General features: G+C 45.5%; 3 pseudogenes; 2 read left to right on the top strand and 1 right to left on the bottom strand.

The window, feature by feature from the left end:
* Positions 1-1,869: 1,869 nt before the first annotated feature.
* LOC147964311 (protein FAR1-RELATED SEQUENCE 5-like) lies at positions 1,870-5,583 on the bottom strand (annotated as a pseudogene).
* Positions 5,584-11,271: 5,688 nt separating this feature from the next.
* Positions 11,272-12,863, top strand: LOC125513401 (F-box/FBD/LRR-repeat protein At1g13570-like; annotated as a pseudogene).
* Positions 12,864-14,098: 1,235 nt separating this feature from the next.
* Positions 14,099-16,619, top strand: LOC147964312 (uncharacterized; annotated as a pseudogene).
* Positions 16,620-16,914: the final 295 nt, after the last annotated feature.

A 16,914-nucleotide genomic window follows, 5' to 3' on the forward strand; every position in this document is an offset into this window, starting at 1 on the left:
AGTATGATGTGTGTTAGTTGATTGTCAAGAAAAAGATGTGAGTTAGTTGAGACGACTTTATTCTTGGTTATTTTAGCTCCGTGAGTAGCATCTTAAATTTTTCCAAAATCCCGTGGCAACGCACGGGCGTTTTACTAGTATTATTAGTTGCTCAAATGAATATGTCTAGCACTAAAATACATCTAATATATCTGTTTGAGCAAGACATAATATGAATGGGAGGGATTAGGTGTAAATTGGAAGTGGCGGCCCCGGCAAGGCCTCGCTACTCGCTAAGACTACGTCCGAAACGGGGATGACACGGCTTGCAGCCGTGTAGCCAGTAGAGAAAGAGAAGAAACTTGATCGACGCGAGTGGATGGCCTTTTAGCTCCGGCTCCCACTCGGATTAGATAGCTACCTCGCTGGAGGTGGAATGGAAATATTATGCGGTACACAATATGTCAAGGCTGAGATTTGACCCTTCGGCAATGGAGAGATACACTCTGGGCCCACTCAATATTACGGTATCCAACATCGTGTGGCAGGTATAGTGACTAAGGTGTTAGTCGCGAGGATACTGGGATAGAGAGATACACTAAGGAGTTTTAGAATCAAAATCAGGATGTCGTATCCCTTGTTTGTAGGAGGGTTTCTGACGAAAGGAACAATTCTCTACTAGCCCCTTATTTTGCCAAGGATGTTCGTATGGCTCTATTTGATATTGGTGCTTTAAAGGTTTTGGAACTTGATGGGCTTTATGTAATTTGCAATCTGAATTGCGACCTATTCTCTTTCAATACTATGATTTTTTCCATAAAAAATACTATGAAATTCCATTCCCATTAGAATATTCATTGACATGTAAAAAAGAGGAAAGCTCTAATATGATAGAAAATAATAATCTATTTTAACCCATTTGCGAGAAAGCGTGAACTAAGAGACTTGAAATTTTGACTTGAACAATAAGAATTTACGACTTGTATAGTCGGATTGAAATTAGCAAGTAAATTGGTTGTCTTATTTTTAATATAAAGTATTGCAATATCTATGAATTACAAAATTCATTTAAGTGAAAAAAGTGCATTACAGGCGTATGATCATTACCCATCAAGCAGGTTATTCTATTCCACCTCTATACATATAAAAAAACTAAAAGAGAATACATAATAATACAGTGAAACATTTATAGAACACCTATACCAAGCACACGCAAGGGAAACATAGACGGGCAAGTGAAATCCAATCCACGAAATAATTTAATCCATCGAAGATCAGTGTATCGATTGCTCCTAAAGATGGGAATGCGAAAGAAGATGTCGATGGATTCTATAGCGTGAGCATGCGGTGCACCCCCGAGGGTCTGCTAGGCCGGTTGGTGCTCCCGGCTAGTTGGCGGGCGGCTTGGTGAGGTCATCGGATTTCTTAGTGTGTGTGGCGAGGTTGTAATTCCAGAGGAGTCATTATTACAAGGCATAAAGAGGGAGGTCATAAGCGCCTATACCTTAAAATAGTTTTTTGATGGATTCAGAAGACATATCTTGTAGAAAGTGTGTGCATGACCATGAGTCATTGTGTTATATCTCATCTACACCTAGTGTGAACATTGTTTAATAGATTGTAGCAGCAGTAGTAGCAATTCATGTTGTTTCCGATCATAACAGAACGGAAGAACTTGTATTTTGCACAATCATTTAGTTTCAGCTGTGTTTGTTCCATGATCTTAATCAGATTTCCAAACATAATAATGAAACATCTGTCACATAACACGCTGTCACACTGACAAGCAGTCTGTTTAAAAAGATATGGAATTCAAGGATCATCATTACATTTCCAATACACATCAGGACATTGAGTTTATGTCCGAAGTGCTTTGATTTGTTAAACTACTCATCTAAACCACGATTCAAATGTTCTGTTGCATTGTGTCCTGATGTGTCCAAGTACGCCACACTTCCCGCACTTCGGTTCTTTCCTATGGTTCTTGTTTGATCCTTCATTTGTTGGGCACTTCCCAGAGTTGTGTCCCTTTCCCCTGCAAGTTTTACAAAACTTGGTTCTTGGATTGCTTCATAGCCTGGCCTAGATCTTGCGTTGGTAGGTCGCCCACGATCTCTCTTGCGAGATTCTATCCTCATTGATGATTTGAGATTAATGTCGCCTGCATCAACCCCGTTGATATCAATGTTTTCTTTACCTAGTATATCCTCTAGTCCTTTGCCATCTTTCTCAGTTGCTTTTTCTTTGAGATCATCCCTTGCATCTGACAGCCTTACCATTGCAAGGTCGAAGGCCTCAGGGTTGCTGTCACCCATCCTTACAATATCAAGAGTTGTTGTGTAAAGTGTTGTATGCCTCAAGGTAGTTGATTCCAGGATAGGGCTGTGTCCCTTATATATTTTCAAGTGCTCAGGTAAATCTTCACATGCATTTTTAGTCCACCTCCTCATGATGTGCTCTTCTGGTATCTTCGTGAATTTCAAGTGTGCCATTATCTGAAACATTAGTTAGCACGTTTTAAATAGATTCAGTAATGGTCTTCAAATTCTAACATAACCTTTTAAGGAAAACATTTTAGCCGGATCGCATGGCAGCAGAGCAAACCCATATGCTCATACATTCCACACTCGCATTTGAAGATATTCTCAGGTTGATGCACTTTGACATTGTAGGATGTTTTTGACTAGCTCTCTCTCCGCTCTGCAAAAAGGTGTGTGACACAATATGTATCGTTTATGACCAGAGTGTTCTCGACGTAGTAGGATGCAGATTTGAAGCATGCTTCTTGGAACTGTTTGAACAGCGCAGGTGTGTAAACCTTCGCAACATGCCTCTCCATAGGCAAACCGGTCTTGAGCACTGTGCTCACCTATATTAAGAACAACGAAAATTATAGTCAGAATTGTTTGTCCCAACAGTTAGAAAAAGTAAGCTAAGTACTTAGTATTTAGTATAGTTAAGGCCACTAAACACACCAAGTGGCTTTTCTTCTCAGCAAAATTTTCTTCTGAATCACGGTCAAACTGAAGTTTCTGGTAGTTCCTAACAAACATGTGCATTGAGGCACCAACAGGTACAAAATTCTTCAACATGTGGTTAGCGCTCTCTGACCGTTGGGTGCTTGTCATCCTCGCGCAGAATACACCTGCAAAATATGGCTTTGCCCATTTCTGTCGGAGCTCGTATATCTGTGTCAACATTGGGTGTTCCTGAAGACCATACTTTTGAATCAACTTTGCCCAAGCTGCTTCGAACTCTTCTACAGTGAGCATATATTCCAATATCTTGTGTAGTTCATCCCTGAAATCTTTGTTCTGTGTGTATACAGAGCCAAGGGATTCCTTTGCACGACGCAGCACATGCCATTTGCACCACCGGTGCTTCGTTCCAGGCAATACTTCAGCAATAGCCAACTCCATGGCACGGCATTGGTCTGATAGGAATTTTATGGTCAGTACGTGATAATGAAGGTACAAGATAAATTACATGTTTTGAAATGCATTAGGAGTCTCCAATTATTTACCTGTTAGGATAGTTACCGGTGCTTTACCTCCCATTAATGACACAAATTCCTTGAATACCCACTCGAATGATTCTTGCTTCTCGTTCCTCATCATAATGCCTCCTAATATTATGCTCTGGAAATGATGGTTGACCCCAACAAATAGTCCGAATGGCATATCGTGTTGGTTTGTACGATATGTTGTGTCGAATGTGATTGCATCGCCAAACATTTTGTATTGGTATCTATTCCTTCCATTTGTCCACATAAGAGCCTGAATCTTGCTGTCGCCGTCGACAAGAACACTGTCAGCAAACATTGGGTCATTCTTCTTAAGTTCAGAGAAGAGCTGAACTGTTTTCCTTATGTCATCATCTGCAGTTTCTTGGTTCATCCTCTTGCACATGTACTTGAGAGCTCTCTTGTTGAATGGTACACTCTCCATTGATCCAAAGAAGCTTGCAATGACACAAAAAACCTTGGTTATCCCAATGTTGTTGCTCCTCAAGTGCTTGACAATATCTTTTGTGTGTGTGTCAATGTTCCTGTGTGATGGCCAATGTAGTTTCTCGCCACACGATGAGGACAAATGGTGGTTGTGTTCAGATCTAAAATCATGTATATACCATCCATTGTCGGCTGTGCGGTGTAGCCTGATCAAGGCTTGGCAGTTGCAGGCTACTGACTTTGTGTTTTCTTTCTTTGGCCTTCCCTGAAATTATAACGGTAGCGCAACATTAGTATTTTTAGTGGCTAAGAAGCATGTCATCCAAAGAATCACTTGATGCTGTCTATACTCACCGCACAGCCGCAAACGATGTCCTGAACGGTTCTGCTCTTCTTTGCATTTGTCCTAGATTGACCATATCTGATGCCAAACCCAATCTCCCAAGAATAAAGATTATAAAATTCAAATGCCTCCGCAAGTGAGTCGAACTCTCTTCCAATCTCAAGGGCGACAACTTTTCCAGACTTCCTTTGAACAAATTCACGCATTGCTTTTTCGAGCGCACAGACCCTTCCCTGTTTAGGCTGCCGCTGATCTGGTATTTTCCCACGACGTATCCTGACAGAAATGAAAGTAAACTTCTCAGGGAAAGACTGAGTTATGTGGCGAATCTTATCTGCATTTTCATGAAAGACTAAGTTTCAATATGATTTTTGCAGAGCTATTTGGAGTCCTAGATGACCATAAAAAGCTGTCACAACCCATAATTCCTCGCATGTAAAACTAACCATACTGCACATACAACAGTTACCAGTTCATGGAGTTCTGAACTTTATGGCTGCTCAATGTTATATGATTAACGAGATATGCACACAAGCTACAAATGGTTCAGACCAAAAAGTTCAGTATGTAACCCAGATTAGAATCCAAAGTCCAAAAAACAGATTCAGTCCCAGCTTCCTCTACTGCAATGTAAATATTGCAGTGATTGGAGTTGCATATAGACACAGTTTCTTTCACTGAAAAAACCACCATGTTGACTGTAATCGCTGATAAGTTAGTGCAGTATGCAACTCCTTGTAATCGGTAACCACAAAGCATTCAACAGGATGCAAAGGAAAAGAACATGGAGACCTAAGTGGCAGATGTGGTTACCTTCTCTTCCATGGACATTGGTCAGGACGAGATTGGTCTGACTGAACCAGGTTTGGCTTGTTGGTTTGCTCTGACAGCGGCGACTCCAAGCATTCATCTCCTGACCAAGTGTATCCATCGAGCTCTGGCATTGGCGAGCGGAGCTTGGCATCGTCGTTCTCACAATTCACCTCGCCGTCGGCCTCATAGATGGGGGAAGTTGGATCTGGTATGGTGGGAGAGGATTGAAATTGATCCTCGGTGTCGATGCCGCCCCCGCAATGGTTTCCGCCCTCCGTCCAATCTGTCTCTCCCACATACTCTTGTTCTTCTTGCTGGGTCCAACAGAGATTTGGATCTTGGGAAGGGATGAAGGAGAAGCTGTCCGCCGGAGGGCATGTGAGATGAATCGTTGAGGAACAAAGATTTGAATGGATTGCCAATGGGTTTGAGCATACCTTAGAAGTAGTTGGGTGAACGATCCTGGCGCGAGGACCATCCGTGGCGGCGGCGTATCCATCGCCGGACGGGAGATCTTTTGCGGAATTCTCTCCGAAATCTCGGAGCTCTAGTCAGGAACTGGGAGCGGTTCAAATTTTGAATGGTTTGCTCCTCCCACAGGGTGGGGTCGTTTCCACAGCACAGGTATGGGCCGCCGCTCGTATCTGAATACATATGGTAGGAACGGTCTCTGTATTCCTGGCGTATTGGTTTAGGAAAAGATGCGAGGTGGGGTTGGAGAGAATTGCCACATGGGCTGCGGGTCCGGCTGGTGTGGATCCACACGCGCTCGCGAGCGGTTGGGATAGCCGCTGTGAACGGGACGCGAAAGTAAAAGGCTTTATCGGGTCGTCAACACATAAATCAGAAAGATACGCGCCGGCCCCTCCGATGATCAACTCATAAATCAGAAAGATACATACATATAACGATTGCACATGTCAAAATCCAGACAAGAATTGGGTCAAGCACAAATCATCTCATGGACTAGTACCTTCTCGGCACTGCTCGCAGATTCGCCTATTGAATACCATCCTCGCGTGCTTTCCCGCACGTCTCCCACTTGTACCATCTAGGGTATAGAGCATCCAGGGCAGTACGATGGTAGTGTGAGGCGTGCTCGCTACCGATACAGCGAGCAGTCATCTCAGAGATCTGTACCTTGTCGGCACTGCTCGCAGATTCGTCTCCTGAATACCAGCTCTGCGTGCTTTCCTACACGACTCCCACTTGTGCCATCTAGGGCATAGAGCATGGCAGCACCATGGTAGGGTAGGGCGTGCTCGCTACCGATGCAACGAGCAGTCACATCAGAGACCAGTACCTTGTCCGCACTGCTCGCAGATTCGCTTTCTGAACACCGGTGAACGGTGTTGGTGAACCTCGCCCATCGTACACCAAGTTCAAGCTATAAAAATAACCACATACCCTGTCCTCTTTCTCCATCTCCACAACGTGCCTCATTCCTTCTCATTGATTTTCACCTTTTTTCATCCTCCGCCCACAAAAGATCAAGAAGAGGGCTCCAATGGAGGACATGAGCTCAGAGTTGATCCTAGTTCTCATAGTTGGGCTGCTAGCAACATTGCTTGGCTTCTCTATGCTTCTATGTGCAATGATCCTAGATGATCGCCATGACGCTGCTGCCCGAGCGATGATTATCCGAGGCACTGGTGGTACTGCCGCCGGAGGGAAATATGCGTGGTAGTGTTCTAACTGAACTATGCAGGAGATATTGTATTGTTGTCTTCCATTTTTTAGCATTTCGTCAGTAGAGACATGTATGTTTGGTAGTGTTCTACTTGCACTACCAAGGAGATATCATATTGTTCTGCTTCATTTACTTTTATTTTTATTTCTTATTTTCATGGTCTCGTCTTGCTGATTCCATGGGTTTTCTTCTTTGTGCTTGTTGACCTAGTCATATGTTAAAAGTATTATGTAATATAGATATATTGTTGTTTTAATTGGTGATTATGTACTTTTTATAGAGCATGACCGATAGATATCACTGCAAGATGAACCAATATTTGTTTAGTAGTCAGAAAATTGTTTGTATATGCGGCCAATTTAAAATTGGTGCTTCACAAGATCTCATCGATACAATGATAACATCTAAATTCAGCATATACCCGCGCGGCGGCACGCCGCGCCTTGTTATGGTTAATAGTGTATACTATAGTATATATTTGAAAAAAAATCTCTTTTTATTTATTAGTCTTCACTTAGGGTGAAATTTAATTTAGTTCATAATAATCTGTCTTAAGTGGTCTAATAGAGGTGTGCACGCAATACTATGTTAAAATCATGTATGCTCCATGTTGCTAATTGGTTGGTTACTACTTATTCATTTAATTTTTTGCATGTCTATTAAGTAACAATAATTTTGAATGATTTTTTATGAACATAAAGGCATTGTGGATGCTAAGGTGCTTTAAAAAGGGAAAGTTTTATTGCATTAAGTAATCGATACAGATACATATTACACAAGGGAAGTACTTTTTTATATCGCATGCTAAGTTTGAGTTTGATGGATCTCGGTGAATCATCTATGTAGTATATAAATTTTATGTATATATATATTTTTTTTCTAATTTTAGTTATTTGGGTTGTGGCCGCACTTCGCTGGTGCATTCGTGTGTCAGTTTTTCTATTTTGTGTGAACTTCTATTTGTCGCCGTTCATACCAGATCTTCATGTCTTTTCACAAATTATAAATGGTAAAGGTCCACTAAAAAAAGGTAAAGGTGTATATTTTCCTTTTGAAATCTCCTAAACAAACTTAAAAAAAACAGTTTTTCCATGAACTGGATGCCCATGTGCTGGTATATGATGTGTGGCCGTAGCGTTTTCTTCTACGGTTTGTTTTGTCAAACTATGTTCCATGTGACAGCATGAGATCTATTTGCTTTCGTTTTGTCGCTGGTGGGTGCATGCTTTGAATGGGCGTGAATTTCAGAGTGATATGACTACGTGAATGTGCATGGGATTGGGAAGCGAGGTGGCTACGTGAATGAGTGAGTTTTGCATGGGGGATGGCCACATGGTTATAACATCAACGATTTTTTTTTCCCTTTCCATGCATACTGGTCAAGAGATCATGTGGTTTAAGCGTACACGCACTTTTGGTTTCTTTCATTTCATTTCCATACGTAGCTATGGAGAGATCTTTTCTCCAGCTGCTTAGCATGGCGGTTTTCTTTCTTTATTTTTTTCACGCTTGAATGCGTAGGTGCTAGAATTATAGCAGTCCCAAGCATTCTCTCGCAGCTATTTTTTCAGTTGCGTACTTAGAGATGGAGTAGTACATAAATGTTGGTCAGTAGATTTCATCATAAAGATGTAGTAGTACGTAACATGGCAGGATGAAACACTGATCGGGTAAATTCAGAGAGCTGAGGAGAGGAGAGCGGCGCCTAGTTGTCTCAATATGTTATCCATCACATCGAATGAGGGAATAATTAGCACATTGACCATGATGGGCGCGGAGGAACTAATTAATCCACATGCAACCCCCTATACAGAACATCATGTGAAATCATATGCAGTGCCCTAAGCTGTAGCCCATGGATTGTATGGTTGCAGCATGATCAACTGAAACATGACATGCAGTTAATTTGCAACTCAATGTTATGAATTATTAATTAGTTATGTGAGCCCAGTATCCCATGCGTACCTGTGGTGTCACATATGAACGACCACACCACATAGACCTGACATGGTACTCTCAAAAGAAGCTTTTTGGTGAGATGGTGTCATTATGATAAATACTTCAGATTGATTTGCTGGTGCTCCTCTGCCTGAAAACGAAATATACGCAAAACGAAATAGTGATCAATTGATTTCAGAGAGCAAAGGAGAGGAGAGCAGCACTTGAGGTCGAGGCCTCTCTCGTAGTGCCAGCAGCAGAGCACCTTGCCTGTGTCAGCGCAGTCGCCGGCCTCGGCCTTGCGCTGGACCGTGTTGTCCATGGACTCGTCAAGCGCAACTGGCCCTTGGGGAACACCATGTCGTGCCCTTTCTGTGAACTGACCACCAACACGTCCCGCTCGCCGTCGCTGACGCCTTCGTCGCACACCCATAAGTCATGCAGCCCACCACCATTCGCCCGCCAATGCACGCGCCCCTTCCTTGCCGCAAGAAAGATCAACCCTGGAATCTTTAGCTAGCTAGCTAGATATTGGTTTCGTGAAAAAAAGAGTAGATGAGACATGGTGGATGCTGGAGTAGCAGATGTAGGTTTGCTACCATGGATCTGGGGATCCGCGGGTCGCTGCTCACGGCAAAGAGCGCGAGCTCAGCTGTAAGCAGCCAGCCACGTCGCGCGCCGCCAGGACCTCGCTGAACACCGGCATCACCACTGGCTAGAGGCCTCCCGTAGCCGTAGCCGTCGTGCTGTGTTGGTGTTGTACCTCCTGTCCTACCTCGGATCAACAGAAGAGAAAACATCCTCAAGAGAAAGAAGGGGGGAGGGCCTCACGAATGAAGTCCACCTTGACAGAATTTGAGCGCCGCTCATCGGACGACCTTGCTAGCATGCAGAAGGCCACTAGGATACAACGGCCGATCATCAGACGCCGGAGCATGCTCCATACATACGGGCCGAGCCGACGCAGCAGAACGGCCCGAACCACCATGCCGGTGGTATCGGCGTGCTTCGCCGCCTTCCATCACACTCCCGGTTGCCACCATGCCACCGACGATGGCGCGAAGCAGCTCCTGGCAACGGCCTTACTCGATGGAGCAGCCAGAACGGCAGAGCCGCCTCCTCCGTGGTGGCTGCCGCTCCTTTGCACTCCCGCTCGAGCAGCCCGGCCGGCACAGACCAGAGGAAGCTTTGGTGGGGTGGCAAGGGCGGTGCTCATGAACAGCAGCGGGGGCGCCGAGGACCATTACGACTGGAGAAGGAGCAACCATAGAATCAATGTATATGGGACGGGACACCGAAGGAGACCCCATTTATAACCCCGCACCACACTACGTTACGTACGTCTACAGGACAAAAGCGATAGCGGCAAGCGGTAGAATTTCTAGAACGAACCACGCGACCTCTCTCGAACAAACGGTAACAACGACACCGACCAGAAACACCGAGAACGTCTGGATGGGCCGATCAAGGCAGCACCGCCTGTTCCCTTGGCCTAATGCAACGACACCAACCAATCGAAGCACACACAACGGCACGTACATCGACAAAGAAGCATGCACATCGCAGGCGGCGATCGAAGCCTACACAGACACGTGCAACATTCAGGAAAACCAGCATATTTATAGCCCCATATCACGCAGCAGAACTCCAGAAGACACGCGAAAATTAGCATCGACGGGCAGCGACGCACACACTCTGGAAAGGACGACCAAAGCGGCAGCGGCAAGTTTTACGGTGAAAACGACAGGTTGAACGGCGTGCGAGAAATCCGGGCGGCGCAAGCGAACCGTTTCACCCGATCACCGCTGTCCACTCATAACACCAACCCGCTGCATGGCTCCATCCTTTTTCTCTTGTCGTTTTACTCCTGGAAGCAAGTGCAGTTCTACTAATCAGTTTCGACTGGTCGCCCGCCTGCATGATGCCGCCCATGCATATTGTCGTGTTGCTTCTGGATGCAAATGCAACACCCCTGGTCAGCTCTAATTGGTCCACCCGCTCATTGGCCACGGACAACACCGATCCCATTGCATGATGGAACTGGTCCACCACGCCGGCGGCACACAATTAGTGTGCATGCATGCAAGGCAAACACGTACGTATAACCCCTCCATGCTACAACGGTGCAAACAACGAAAGGCAAAATTTTAACACTCACGTCCAAACAACCGAAAGCGACTGCACGTACAAAAACAGAGACACAAACGGATTGAGATGACCCATGCAAGAAAAATAAGCACACCACCCTGCCCCACATTGAATGAAAAAAATGCTAAACCAACCAAACCGAATGTCACACCAGTTCAAAAAATTTGAAACGAAACCTTAAATCCACAAAGTAGGTCTACACCACCAGGTACCAAACTAATAGCACGTGTCACATGCGGAATTCATCATACATCATTTTCACACAACACAAGTGGCTAAACCTCACGGCAAAAACTTTGGCTGGAATAGATGCTTGGGTATTCTTTTTTCGTCTCTGATCTCTGATGTTTATCTTTCGCGCAAGGTTAATCCTCAAGAGGCTCTTTTTTGTTGTTATTCCAGCAAAATGCAATGCGGAAAGCAACTCGCAACGAAGATGCCGCTGGCAACGGAGACATGCTTAGCAATCTGCCCAATGACCTTCTGCTTAACATTCTTGACAGGGTGGACACTCTCGACGCTATAAGGACCTGCATCCTGTCCAAGCAAATGCTGAAGCTCCCTGCCATGCTCACGCGGATCTTCCTAAGTGTTAGCTCCATTCCAGGTCTCCATGATCGTGTTGTCATCACCAGCGAGTTGCTCCGGACCAACAGTGCCGTGGCTCATGTAACAGATAGCATCTTGAGCACAAGGAGCCCGGACATCGCCATCAACAAACTCAGAATCAGATTTATCTTGACGCAAGATGACTCTCTCACCATTGCGAAATCTGTTGCCCATGCCATGGCAGCCCGGAAGGTTGACACAGCCGAGTTTCAACGGAGAAGACTTATAAGATATCCTCTCCTGATGATCTCGTCCGCTTTGGGAAGCAGTTCAATGATTTTATCGGTGCTTGTCCGGATGCATTTGCTGGTCTTAGGTGCCTGTGGCTGCGCAACATGAGGCTTGGTGAACTGGACATTCCCAACATCCTCAGCACTTGCAAGCTCTTGGAGTCTCTGCATTTAACCTATTGCGACTCAGGGATCCATTCTGTACTCCAAGTAGAACATGCTCTACTTGTTGAGCTCGAGGTTGACTATGGGAAATTTGAGAGAATCGAGCTGATATGTCTACCCAAACTCCAACGGGTGAGCTATACTGGTTGGTACTCTCATGAAGATCCCCTTCATTTTGGTTTTGTACCACAGCTTTCAAAGCTGAGCCTCACTAAAACTGGCGTCAGTTCGGATAAGACTCTTGAGTTAACTATGTTCCTTGCTAATGTTCCTTCCATAACCGATCTGCATCTGGGTTTTAGAAGTGAAAAGGTACTCATTAGTTTTTGAATCATATCTGTCCCTTCTCACTTTACATATGATGGTATACTTATATATGTAACAATAGTAACTTGAGGGGGTCTTCTCCGCCAGTTGAGAATGTAGTTTATATGGAACTTGCACTGAGTTTGTATTCTTTTTCCATCCCAGATTTGGGTTCTACCAGAATGCCCGAAGCTGCTCACGACTACGCTCAGCAAACTACAACATGTGAATCTGGACAATCTTCCTGAAGGATGTGATTTAGCTTGGACAATATTTATTCTTGAAGCTGCACCCTCCCTAAAAGCATTGTGCATCACAGTATGGGATCATTGGTGCATAATGGCGACAGACAAAGAGTTTCGGAAGGAAAATGGTTTCTGCGAAAAGGATGACGTGAAGTGGAAGCCGTATGCCCCTGCTTTCAAGCACAAGAATCTGGCTAAGCTTATCATACATGGCTTCCAACCTGACGGCAACTTTATGCGATACATCAGGTGTGTTGTGGAAGCTGCGGTAAATATGGCAGAGATATCTCTGCACGACAGGAAGATGTGTGGACGCTGTGGTGACTTGGATCCCGAGATCAAGGACAAGGTTTGTCCATCAAGATATCCATATACTGCTGAGGAGAGAAAGAGGGCAGTTGATGGGTTGGGTTTGGCTTTGCCGGCTCTGATTCACTTTCCGTCCTAAATGAAAAATCATCGGCACCGTATTCTTATCATCTATCCTATCATGTTTTAGTTGGAAGGAGTTCCTCAACTCCATAATAATTCTATAGTTACCGAGTCTGTACTCTTGCTTTCCCTTTAACTGAAGCTTGTGAGCCTCCATAATGTAGCACTTTTTTAATGTTAGAACCGAACACTTTTGATGCATTGGAATAAGTTCATGTGTTCACCGCTTCCATAGTCCATACACATACATAAGGATTAGTGCAGGAACAACAAAACAGGTAAGCAAGCACCCATGTCGCCCTCCACTGTTCCTATTTGTGTGGACAGTGTAGAGACATTGTTTTCTTACCTAGGAAATTGACTCCGTGGTGATTAGAAAATTATATTTATCTATGGATATGCACTATCTTTTTTCTCAACTTTGATTGATAGAAGTACTTTGGATGCAGATCGGTGGTTCAAGGGGAAAAAAGACTATCCAACTTATTTCTGCTACAATTGGCTGTACGTAAATGTCCTAGAACAAAATATGAAGCATGCATGGGTTATCATGATTGCGCAAATAGTTGAGTAAACCAATTGGTTGTTGTTGAGAAAATCATTGTTCAGATATGACATATCTCATGTTCTTCCATTTGGAGATAGATAATAATTGAGAGAGAGAATCGAGTTGCCCTGCTTTAGTAAATCTCTTGGACTCATATGACATATCCTCGCATTAGATGAAGACCTCGTTAAAACTTATTCACAAAATAATAATCCCATAAGCAAGTGTAAATTAATGTATGGAAATTTGTTCACTCATAGTGAAACGTGTGCTGTGATTAGTCTTGAAAGTCTGTTTACATTTTTCTTATATTTCTGTTGTCTTTTTCGCTGGAAGCTCAGAGATGCATTGACCTACAAATCCAATGGAATTGAAATTGTTCCAGCTTGCATATCTAGGATTACTAGATTAGTAGTAGAAGTTTGGGCCTCTAAATGTCACGGACCCAAGTACCTCTACGGCCCACAACCCTGGAGAAGGCCAGCCCAGGAGGAAGAAGCGGCCCAGCCACAAGTTCGACCCAGCCACCTGGGAACTGGGTGGTTAAGTGTTGGTGTGCGTTAGGTGGAGAGGGGAGGATTATCTGGAACATTGTACTCTCCTCCCGATCCCCTTCTTCCTCCTCGAACCCTATCTCCTCTGAACTCCCAAATTCCTCCTATGCCACTATGAACTAGAGTAAATCGAGTTGAGGGACGTAACATATGGTATCAGAGCTGCCTGATTATCTCCAGAAGCCCACTTTCTCCACGCGCAATCAACGCCACACCCTCAAAATGGAGCAACACATCGATGAGCTTGCGGCGACGCTCAAGCGCATCCAGGAGCAGAACGCCTCCATCTAAGAGGCGGTGGCGACATCGACGGCCCTCTTTGAGGAGATCAAGCCGTCCGTGACGGGCCTCGCGGAGTGGCGACCGACGCTCGAGCGCTCGCTCGACGATCTGCGCACCGAGATCGGTGGCGTTCGCCGCGACTTGGACACCGTCATCCGCAACCCCGCCCTCGCCCTCAAGCCGACGGATCTGCCACCCCTGATCCCACGATCTGGTGGTGGGACGACTTTGGAGGCGAGCAGGGAGACGCACAGGCCCGATGGCCGCTGCGGCGACAATTCGACTCGGGGGTCTGGATCTGGGGTAGTTACTACCCTCGTTCCGCCTCCGGCCATGGGTACATACACTCTCGAGGATTCCCGTTCACGATCGTTAGTCCGTTCTCTCGAGCCGCTGCCATTGTCTGGGGAGTTCTCGCGGCAGCGGAATGCCTCCCGCTCAGGCAGCCCACAGCATTTTCGTTCCACTTCCATTCCCCGTCCCAAGCTTGATTTTCCACCATTCTGGGGAGAGAGGCCCCGCAGTTGGAAAAGGAATTGCGAGTCCTATTTCCGTGTGTTTCACCTTGATCCGGAGCTTTGGGTAGACACTGCTGCTATGCATTTTTCGGGGCCGGCGATGATTTGGCTCGAAAATGGTGGGCTTACCTTGCGTAACCTGACTTGGGAAGCTTTCTGCAAATTGGTCTGTGACCAATTCGAGCGCAATGAGTTCTCCTCTCTGTTGCGCTAGCTCTTTCACTTACGCCAAACAGATTCAGTTTTAGCTTATGTTACTCAATTTAACGAGCTTATGCACTCCCTGTTGGCACATAGCAGTTCGTGGGATTCCGCCCTTTTTCCCTCTCGCTTCGTAGATGGTCTTAAGGATGAAATTCGTGTTGTTGTCCTTGTGCATAATCCTCGCGACCTGGATACTGCTATTTCTTTGGCTTATCTACAGGAAGAGGCGTTGGAAATTTCTAAACGACGCGAACCGCGTCGCACTAATACTGGATCAGCGGTTCGGGCGCATCTGAGAGGGGCAATGCCACTGCCTCCACCTCCAGGCCGGCCACCTCCCATTCCTGCAGACTCAGCGGCCGATCGTCGACCCGCGCCCAATGCTATGGCGCAACCATCTCCATCAACTGATGAGAGATTGACCACACTGCGTGCTTATCGTCGGGCACGAGGCCTCTGTTACTTGTGCGGCGAGAAATGGTCTCGAGATCACAAGTGTGCCACTGCAGTTCAGTTACACGTGGTCCAGGAATTGTTTGATCTCTTGGGAATTCCAGGTTTGGATGGGCAGTCAGAGCATTCAGATATAGCCAGTGAATGTCATACTATTTCCAGGGCAGCGTTGGAGGGTACTGTAACACTGCAAACTGTTCGGCTGCAAGGACTCATCCAGAATCAGAAGGTGTTGATGTTGATTGATTCATGGAGTTCTCATAGTTTCATCAGTGCTAAGTTAGCTGCTCGTCTAACTGGTGTTGTGACTTCAGATCACCCTTTGCAAGTGCGCATTGCTGATGGGGGGCATCTCTGTTGTGCCCAGGAAGTGCCTAACTGTGAGTGGTGGGTTCAAGGCAATAAATTTTGCTCTACTCTTAAAGTGTTGCCACTTGGTTGTTATGATATGGTTGTGGGTATGGATTGGTTAGAAGAGCATAGCCCCATGGATATTCATTGGGGGCTCAAGAAGCTGCAGCTCTTGCACAATGGCAAGCCAACTTTGTTGGAGGGAGTGCAACCGAGTGTGCAACACTGTTATCAGCTGTCATCGGCCCAATTGCATGCTCTGTTTGAATGTAATGATGTGCATCAGGTCATCCAACTCTGTGCTATTGATGTGTCAGAGGGAGAGGATCAGGTTCCTTCAGTGATATCGACTCTATTGCAAGAATTTGCTCATCTCTTTAATACACCATCCACTTTACCTCCAGAACGGGACTTTGATCACACTATTCCGTTGATACCAGGGGCACAGCCTGTCAACTTGAGGCCTTACCGTTACACTCCAGCTCAAAAAGATGAAATCGAGCGCCAAGTGGCCGAAATGATCAAGCAGGGCATTATTCAGCATAGTTGTAGTCCATTTGCTGCTCCAGTTCTATTGGTGCAGAAGAAGGACTTGAGTTGGAGATTTTGCATCGACTTCCGTAGATTAAATGCCATCACAATCAAGAACAGATACCCATTTCTAGTCATCGAGGAGCTGTTGGATGAGTTTGCGGGGTCAGTTTGGTTTACCAGCCTCGATTTGAGGGCGGGTTATCATCAAATCAGGATGAAGGCCGGCGAAGAGTACAAGACTGCTTTCAAGACTCACCACGGACATTATGAGTTCAAGGTCATGCCCAATGGTGTTACTGGTGGTCCCTCTACCTTTCAAGGCACTATGAACATTGTGTTGTCGCCTCTGTTGCGCAAGGGTGTGCTTGTATTCATTGACGACATCCTGGTACATAGTGCCACCTTGGAAAAGCACAAGGAGCTCCTTCGACAAGTGTTTCAGTTGTTGCGCAAGCACCAGTTCTACCTCAACCAAGCTAAGTGCAAGTTCGCTCAATCGCGTCTTACTTATTTGGGTCATGTCATCAGCGCTGATGGAGTCGCAACGGATGACAAAAACATTGCAGCAGTCCGGGATTGGCCAACTCCCACTTCAGCCAGAGAGGTTCGCGGATTCCTTGGGTT

The sequence above is a fragment of the Triticum urartu genome, chromosome 6A, assembly GCF_056163025.1.
Source record: "Triticum urartu cultivar PI428250 chromosome 6A, HENAU_Tu73, whole genome shotgun sequence".
In the NCBI taxonomy this organism is placed as follows: Eukaryota; Viridiplantae; Streptophyta; class Magnoliopsida; order Poales; family Poaceae; genus Triticum; species Triticum urartu.